Consider the following 7924-nt stretch of genomic DNA (forward strand, 5'->3'; position numbering starts at 1 on the left):
GATTGTTTATATTACAGAATTGCCCCTCCTACCATCTCATTTGGCTTCTTTTTTGATCTTTGGGTGTAGGATGTCTTTTTTGGTAGTTGATGATTTGTTGATGGTTTTTCAGCAGTTAGTTGTGATTTTTGTGTTTTCATGAGAGGAGTTGAGCTCAAGTCCTTCTACTCTGCCATCTTGTTTGCTGAACCCATATTATGAAAATCTTTGTTGCGTATCAATCTATTTGGAAATTACTGAGTACAAATGTATCAAGATTTGTAAAACACTGTCCTATTGATTTAAAATAAGGATCTAACTTATGTTTTTCATATATCTTTCCAGAAACTTTCTATGCAAATATGATACTTATGCAATATAGAAACTCATGTATAACTTTTAAAAATATTGGTATTTTCATAGTCTTTGTTGATCAGATGAGTAGAATAAAATAGCATAGTTGTTTTCTTTTTCCTTAATTACAAGTTAGGTTGAATATGTATTTGTGTTTATTGGTGATTTGCATTTTTTATTTGGCAAACTGCTCATTTTCTATTTCATTTTCTTACTGAATTTTAATAGCTCTTTAAATATAAGAGAAATTGTCTTCTTTTGCTCCTTCAAATTTATAGTAAATACTTGTTCTTAGTTTGTCATTTGTATTCTTTTTTTAATGGTATTTTTTTTGTCAGATAGAAGGTTTTAATTTTTATGCAACCAAATTTCTCACCTATTTTCTTTACAGATTCCAGGCTTTTATCTTCATTTGAAAATTTGTCTTATTTCATTATTATTTCAAAGTTTCCTTCATGCTTCCACCTATCCCTTTTTCTAAAAAATAAAATTTAAAAATGTTATTTTAAAGTTAAAAAATAAAATAAGGATATAATTGTATACATAATGAAAATTATAAATTTTAAAGTGGGAGTTACAGAAAAAATATGCTATAATTTATATTTAGTGGTAAAAAGAATTAATTTCTGAGGCCTATAAATCACATTGTTTGTGTAAACAATCTGGCATTGGGCCAAGGTCCAAGAATCTTAAATAATGAAAAATTATAAATTCCTACAATGCTTTAAAATTTACAAAATAAATTTATATGTATATTTATATGTATCTGTATCTTATGTATATAATATTTGTTACTGCTAGAAATTGATTTGTTCTTTAGTAATAGTAGTATTGGTAGCTCTATATGTCTCAGATACTTAAAAATAATTTTCAATCTTGAGACTGTATTGACATAGAAATATTTATAATTTCTTTCTGTGGTACAATTCTCATATCTTCTAAATTGACTTTGCCACTATTTGGAATGCTGATATCCTCTTAATACTTTAAGGTCCTGGTGTCTCACACCTAGGTCCCCAAGACCACACTAGAAGGACTCACAGAATTTGGAAGTTATTATATTCATGGTTGCAGCATATTATAGTGAGAGGTACAGACTGAATTTACAAGGACAGAATCCAGGTGATACCAGGTGCAAACTTCCAGTTGTCCTTGTCCAGTGGAGTTGTATGAACAGTGCTTATTTCTCCCAGCAATGATGTGTAATAGCATGTACAGAGTATTGTCAGCCAGGGAACCTGACCTGAGCCTAGGCCTGCATAGATCCAATTGTAGGTCAGCTAGATAGTCATGGACCATCCATGTGATGGACCTTTGTTACTCAGTTTCCAGCTCATCAGAGGATGCAGTATGGCCTGCTCCTCCCAACCCCTGACTCGCATTGTTGGTATAAACAGTCTGGCATTGGGCCAAGGTCCAAGTATAAATAGACAACATTATCAAACAGGGTATTCCAAGGGCCTAGAGCTTATCTCTTAGGAGTTGGTCAGGGATCAGTCTTTTATTTGTAATGTGCAGGATTTGAACCATCTAGGCCTTCTGAATTAACCCTTTACTGCAAATATACATATATGACATGCTGAAATCCTGCTCATTCTTTGAGGTGCAGATTTTTTTGTACCTATCCTTGAAGGTCTTTCTGATCCTGTCCCTTCCACTGAGTGGCACCAATTTCAACCAGCATTATATAAGTTAAATTCATCATTATACTACTCACTGGCTATGTGTCTTTTTTTTTTTTTTTGGCCACACCTGTGGCATGTGCAAGATCCTTGGCCAGGGATCATCATAATCCAATTTCACAGGATTTCCATCCCACAACCCAAGCACATCTCCCCACCCCCCAAACTGTCTCCTCCAGAGACCATAAGTTTTTCAATGTCTGTGAGTCAGCATCTGTTCTGCAAAGAAGTTACGTCTGCCCTTTTTTTTCAGATTCCACATGTCAGTGAAAGCATTTGATGCTGGTGTCTCATTGTATGGCTGACTTCACTTAGCATGATAATTTCTATGTCCATCCATGCTGCTAAAAATGCTGGTACTTCATTCCTTTTAATGGCTGAGTAATATTCCATTGTGTATATGTACCACATCTTCTTGATCCACTCCTCTGTCGATGGACATTTAGGTTGTTTCCATGTCTTGGCTATTGTAAATAGTGCTGCAATGAACATTGGAGTACATGTGTCTTTGCGAGTCATGGTTTTCTCTGGGTAGATGCCCAGGAGTGGGATTGCTGGATCAAATGGTAGTTCTATTTTTAGTTTTCTGAGGAATCTCCACACTGTTTTCCACAGTGGTTGCACCACTTTACAATCCCACCAACAGTGTACTAGGGTTCCTTTTTCTCCACACCCTCTCCAGCACTTATTATTTGTAGACTTTTTGATGCTGGCCATTTGGGCTGGTGTAAGGTGGTACCTCATAGTTGTTCTGATGTGCATTTCTCTAATAATGAGTGATGTTGAACATCTTTTCATATGTTTTTTGGCCATCTGTATGTCTTCTTTGGAGAACTGTCTGTTTAGATCTTCTGCCCATTTTTGGATGGGGTTGTTTGTTTTTTTGGTATGGAGCTGCAGAAGGTGTTTATAAATTTTGGAGATTAATCACTTGTCAGTCGATTCATTTGCAAAGATTTTCTCCCATTCTGTGGGTTGTCTTTTCGTTTTGTTTAGGGTTTCCTTTGCTGTGCAGAAACTTTTAAGTTTGATTAGGCCCCATTTGTTTATTTTTGTTTTTACCGTCATTACTCTAAGAGGTGGATCTGACAAGATGTTGCTGTGGTTTATGTCAGAGAGTGTTTGGCCTCTGTTTTTCTCTAGGAGTTTTATAGTGTCTGGTCTTATGTCTAGGTCTTTAATCCATTTGGAGTTTATTTTTGTGTATGGTGTTAGGGAGTGTTCTAATTTCATTCTTTTCCATGTGGCTGTCCAGTTTTCCCAGCACCACTTATTGAACAAGCTCCATTGTATATTCTTGCCAACACCTGACTCTTTCTATTTCAATTAAGTTAAATGAATCATTATTTTTCAACCTCAGGCATCAGAAGGTAGACGTTTTTAGGGTTGGCGGAAATTCTTTCATTTGAAAATTTCCAATAATTGTTGAATATTCTTTCAAACTTCCAACTTCAACAATATTTTTACAAAATCATGCAGTTGGCTTTCCAGGTTTTAAAGCAGATAACATAAAATGCAATCACTTACCCTCTTTTCTCCTTTGCAAACAGATGTATGTTCTCTCCTTATTGGCAATATCCCACTGTAGCATAGACCACAGGGCAGAGAGCCTAGTGTTTTCTATTGCATCATGTTATCTACTTAAAACATGGTTTCTTGTTCCTCTCTCACAGTCAGACTGATTCCTCCTAAACAACAATAGCAAAGATGATTACACTGTTAACAGTCTCTTCAGTTTATGTCCTCTCCAGGCCATCATCCTATTTAAGAAGAGGAAAGGTATATATTAATATCAATATTTCTCTCCATCATGTAGTGGACATCTCCCGTTTCATTTCCTATTACTCAGTTTCCCACACCCTGCCCCTGTTTCCTTTGCCACAGCTGGTCTTTGGTGTCTGGAAAACTCCAGGTTGTATTTTCTTCCTTCTCTCCCTTCTTCTCACCCTCCTTTGCTTGCTTTATTTCTTTGTTTCTTTTTTTCTCTCTCTTTCTTTTGACTCAGTGCTGTCACTTTTGCTTTGATATTTCTTTTCTTTCTTCTTCAGATATTTATCCTCTGAGTCTCAGTATCAACCTGCTTTATGAAACTTTGCTTTTACTTGCAGACTCTATCTTCCATGTTCCCATCCATCCTTTGTCCATTCCTCTGTAAAAGCAATTTTTGTGTATGGTGGTAATTCAACTGCATATATGTATTTTTCCTAAGTGAGGCTGTAAATTTCTTGAAGGGAGAACCTTGTATTAGTTCTCTCTTGCATTCCCATTGCTTATCACAGTGACATGCAGAAAAATTTTATTGAAAGATTTAATGTATAACTCAAAAGTACAGATTTAATTAGACCTGGGATGGAATCTCAACCCTACAATTTACTTGCTGTGAAACTTAGGCAAGCTTCGTACCCTCTCTGAACCTCCTTTTTATTAAATAAATTGAGGATATTATAATCTCTCCCACTGGATTATTGTGTAGTTTAATGAGATTATGTATATAAGTTCCTATCAGAGTTTAATGTATATTTTTCTTCTAATAGATAAAAGTAGTTTCTTCCCAACATTTGCAAAATATGTACTCAATTATGTCAAAAGGATCAAATAGTGCAAGTGACAATTGAATTGAGAGATGAAACTTGTGTTGAAATTAGATATTTGCCACTGGGAATTTTTATTAAGTGATTCATCTACATGTTGATTGCAAAATGACCATCTAGGAGTTCCCATTGTAGCTTAGTGGCAACAAACCAGATGAATACCCATTAGGATGCAGGTTTGATCCCTGGCCTCGATCATTGGGTTAAGGATCCAGCATTGCTGTGGTGTAGGTTGCAGATATGGCTTGGATCTGGCACTGCTGTGGCTGTGATGTAGGCTGGAAGCTGCAGGTCCAATTTAACCCCTGGCCTGGGAAATTCCATATGCTGTAGGTACAGCCCTAAAAAGAAAAAAGAAAAAAAATTGATCATCCAAGGGTAGAGGAGGGATTTAGGACTACTGGGTATATTGACCTTAATTTATCTTGTGGAGGAAATGGGGAGCAATTTTCCCCTTTGGCTTTATGTGATAAATTACATTCTTGTCAAGTTTATGAATATAGAGTATGCCTGTGATAATCTTTCTCTTGTATCTTTGCTGGGGTTGGAAGCCTTGTTTATCACTTTTTTCTTTCTTTTTTTGTCCCACTTACATTGGTTAGAAATCTTTTAGTTGCAAGTGACAGAAAACATAATTCAAGCTTGTTTAACAATCAAGGGACAGAATAACCAGATTTAGAATAACACCCAAGGATTCATGTATGGGTGTCAGTTGGAAGCTCCATTTGTTGACCCATCATAGCCCCAGGCTCTTCTTTTCGGTACTGAAATTACTTCTTTACTTCTAGGCTTCATAGTTCATGGACTAGGGGTGTGCTTCTTCTTCTCAGGAGTGTTCAGTAAAGTTTCAGTAAAGTTCAGTAAAATCTTTGGTTCTGGCCGAGTAATGTGTTCATTTTGTGTGTGTGTGTGTTTAGGGCTGCATACTTGGCATATGGAGGTTCCCAGTCTAGGGGTTGAATTGGAGCTGTAGCTAATACGCCACAGCCACAGCAATGCCAGATCCAAGCCACATCTGTGACTTACACCACAGCTCATGGCAATACTGGATCCTTAACCCACTGAGCAAGGCCAGGGATTGAACCTATGTATTCATGGGTACTAGTCAGATTCGTTTCCATTGAGCCACAATGGGAACTCCAATGTGTTCATTTTAAAACCAATCATGGTGAGTAAAGTGGATAGGAAATGCTGACTGACTTAAGCCCCTCCCCCCAAAAAACCATGGTGAAAAATTCAAATGAAGCCCTATGTGGGCCCTAATACAATCTAACTAGTTTCCTTAAAAGAATAAGAAACTTTGACATACAGAGACATGGAGATGCATGAGCACAGAGGAAAGACCATGTGAGGTCATGGAGAGAAGGTCTTGTGAGGCCTGCAAGCCAAAGAGAGAAGAAACCAAACCTGCTGACTGACAATTTGACCTTGGAATTCTAGAATCCAGAACTGTGAGCAAATAAATTTCTGTTGTTTAAGACACTCAATCTGTGGTATTTTGTTACCCTAGCAAACTAATATAATCTATATGTGTGTGTTCTATATCTGTGGGTTATTTCCCCGTGTTTATTGAGGTCAGTTGATATAGTAGATTTGTCTATGCTTCCTCATCATCTCATAGTCTGGCTCTGCATAGGTACATGGGAAATGTTTGTTGTATTGGAAAGGATAAGCACAAACCATGTTTTGATCATGGCAGTGACAGTGCAGCTGCTGCCAGCCTGGCTCTTTCTGGTTTCCACCTGAAGATTCCAGACTGTTGTTTATTTGATTCTCCCTAAGTAAAAATGAATGTTTTTGTTCTTTCTGAGTAAAATAATGTTAAAAATATACACATATAAGAATGAGTGTTCATTGTGAAAAATAACCTGGTAATGCATCCCAGCGCCAGTATGAAGAAGAAAGTAGAACTCACCCAAAATTTCACCACCCAATGTAACCACTATTTTTTTTGCTGCGTATATATTTTTCAAGGCTTTGGGGGTTATGTCAACATAGTTATTAATTTATCTCTAACAAATACATGACATGACATGTGACATTGTTGTTTTTGTGATGTGCTTTTTCACATAATATAATCTGGATATCTTCTATACTAGAAAATAAATAAATATTGATTTATAATAGCGATTTATACTATAAATGGCTGAACTATATTTCATTTAAGGAATGTGCAATTACTTATTTAGCCCAGCCCTATTGATGGTTATTAGATTTTTCTAGTATTTCCCTAATATAAATAGTGCTGTAAGGATTTAGTCTTTTTGTTGTGGTTCTTGTCTCATTATCCCTTTTTCTAATCTCTTTATTTACTGAGACAGAAAAAGTAACCTTCTAACTATGTGTGCAGTTGTGTACCTGGCCTTGTAGACACAGAGGTGATGTAGACACTTTAGGAGGAAACCCTTGCAGAATAACTCCATCTGCTCCCAGGAGCCAAAACCTTTCGTGTGAGCTCCAGGCTCAACTAGCAAGTTCTTTCTTTGATGACTCCATTTTGAATATAGCAAAATAAAAATGTTCAAAATGCATCTTCTGATTTCCCTTTGAGACATGTTTTTGACTAACAGATCCTTCCATCTCAGTCAGTAGCTCCAGTGTTTACCCAATTGCTGATGTCAGGAACAGAGAAGTTATTCTTGATTCTTCCCTTGTCCTTACTTCTGACACTTATTCCATCAATGAGTCCCCATTGATTTTATCTCCAAAATATATCTCCAACCTGCTCTCTTCTTCCTGTCTCCACTGATCATTTTGTTGACGGCCACTAACCTCTTCCCTGGAGTATGGTAACAGCCTTATGGTTGGTCTCACAATCTCCTGTTTCTTTCTGCTGCAAAGTGATCATGTCACACCCACCTTCAGATGCCTTGATGGCTTCCCTTTGTACTTGGCAAGGAAAAACTCTAACTCCTTGCCTTGGTCTATGAACTGAATTATCTTGCACTCGTTTATGTCCAATATCACTTTGCATTCCTCTCCCCTGCCTCTCTTCATTCCAGCCCCACTTACAGTTTCTTTAACATTCCTAACTTTTCTGTACCTGCAGCCTGTTACCTGGGCTTTTCTGTTCTGCCTGGTTTGCTCTTCCTTCTACTCCATTTGGACTTTGCTTCTTTCCTTTCCCTTGGTTTGCAGCTTAATGTGACCTCTACAGAGAGATTTTCTGTAACTTTTAGTGCAAAGTATGACCCCTTCTCTTTACTTATATCTTTGATCTCTACCTTTGTTTTTTCCTACCTTAGGTTTTTTTTTTTTTTTTTTTTTTGGTATTTGCAAATATTTCATTTCTTGACTGGTTCTCTTACTCACTGTCTT

The sequence above is a fragment of the Sus scrofa genome, chromosome 1 (assembly GCF_054392235.1).
Source record: "Sus scrofa isolate SSC_HxYL_T2T_F1_AM1 chromosome 1, Sscrofa_HxYL_maternal_Yorkshire_Landrace_v2.0, whole genome shotgun sequence".
NCBI classification, from domain to species: domain Eukaryota; kingdom Metazoa; phylum Chordata; class Mammalia; order Artiodactyla; family Suidae; genus Sus; species Sus scrofa.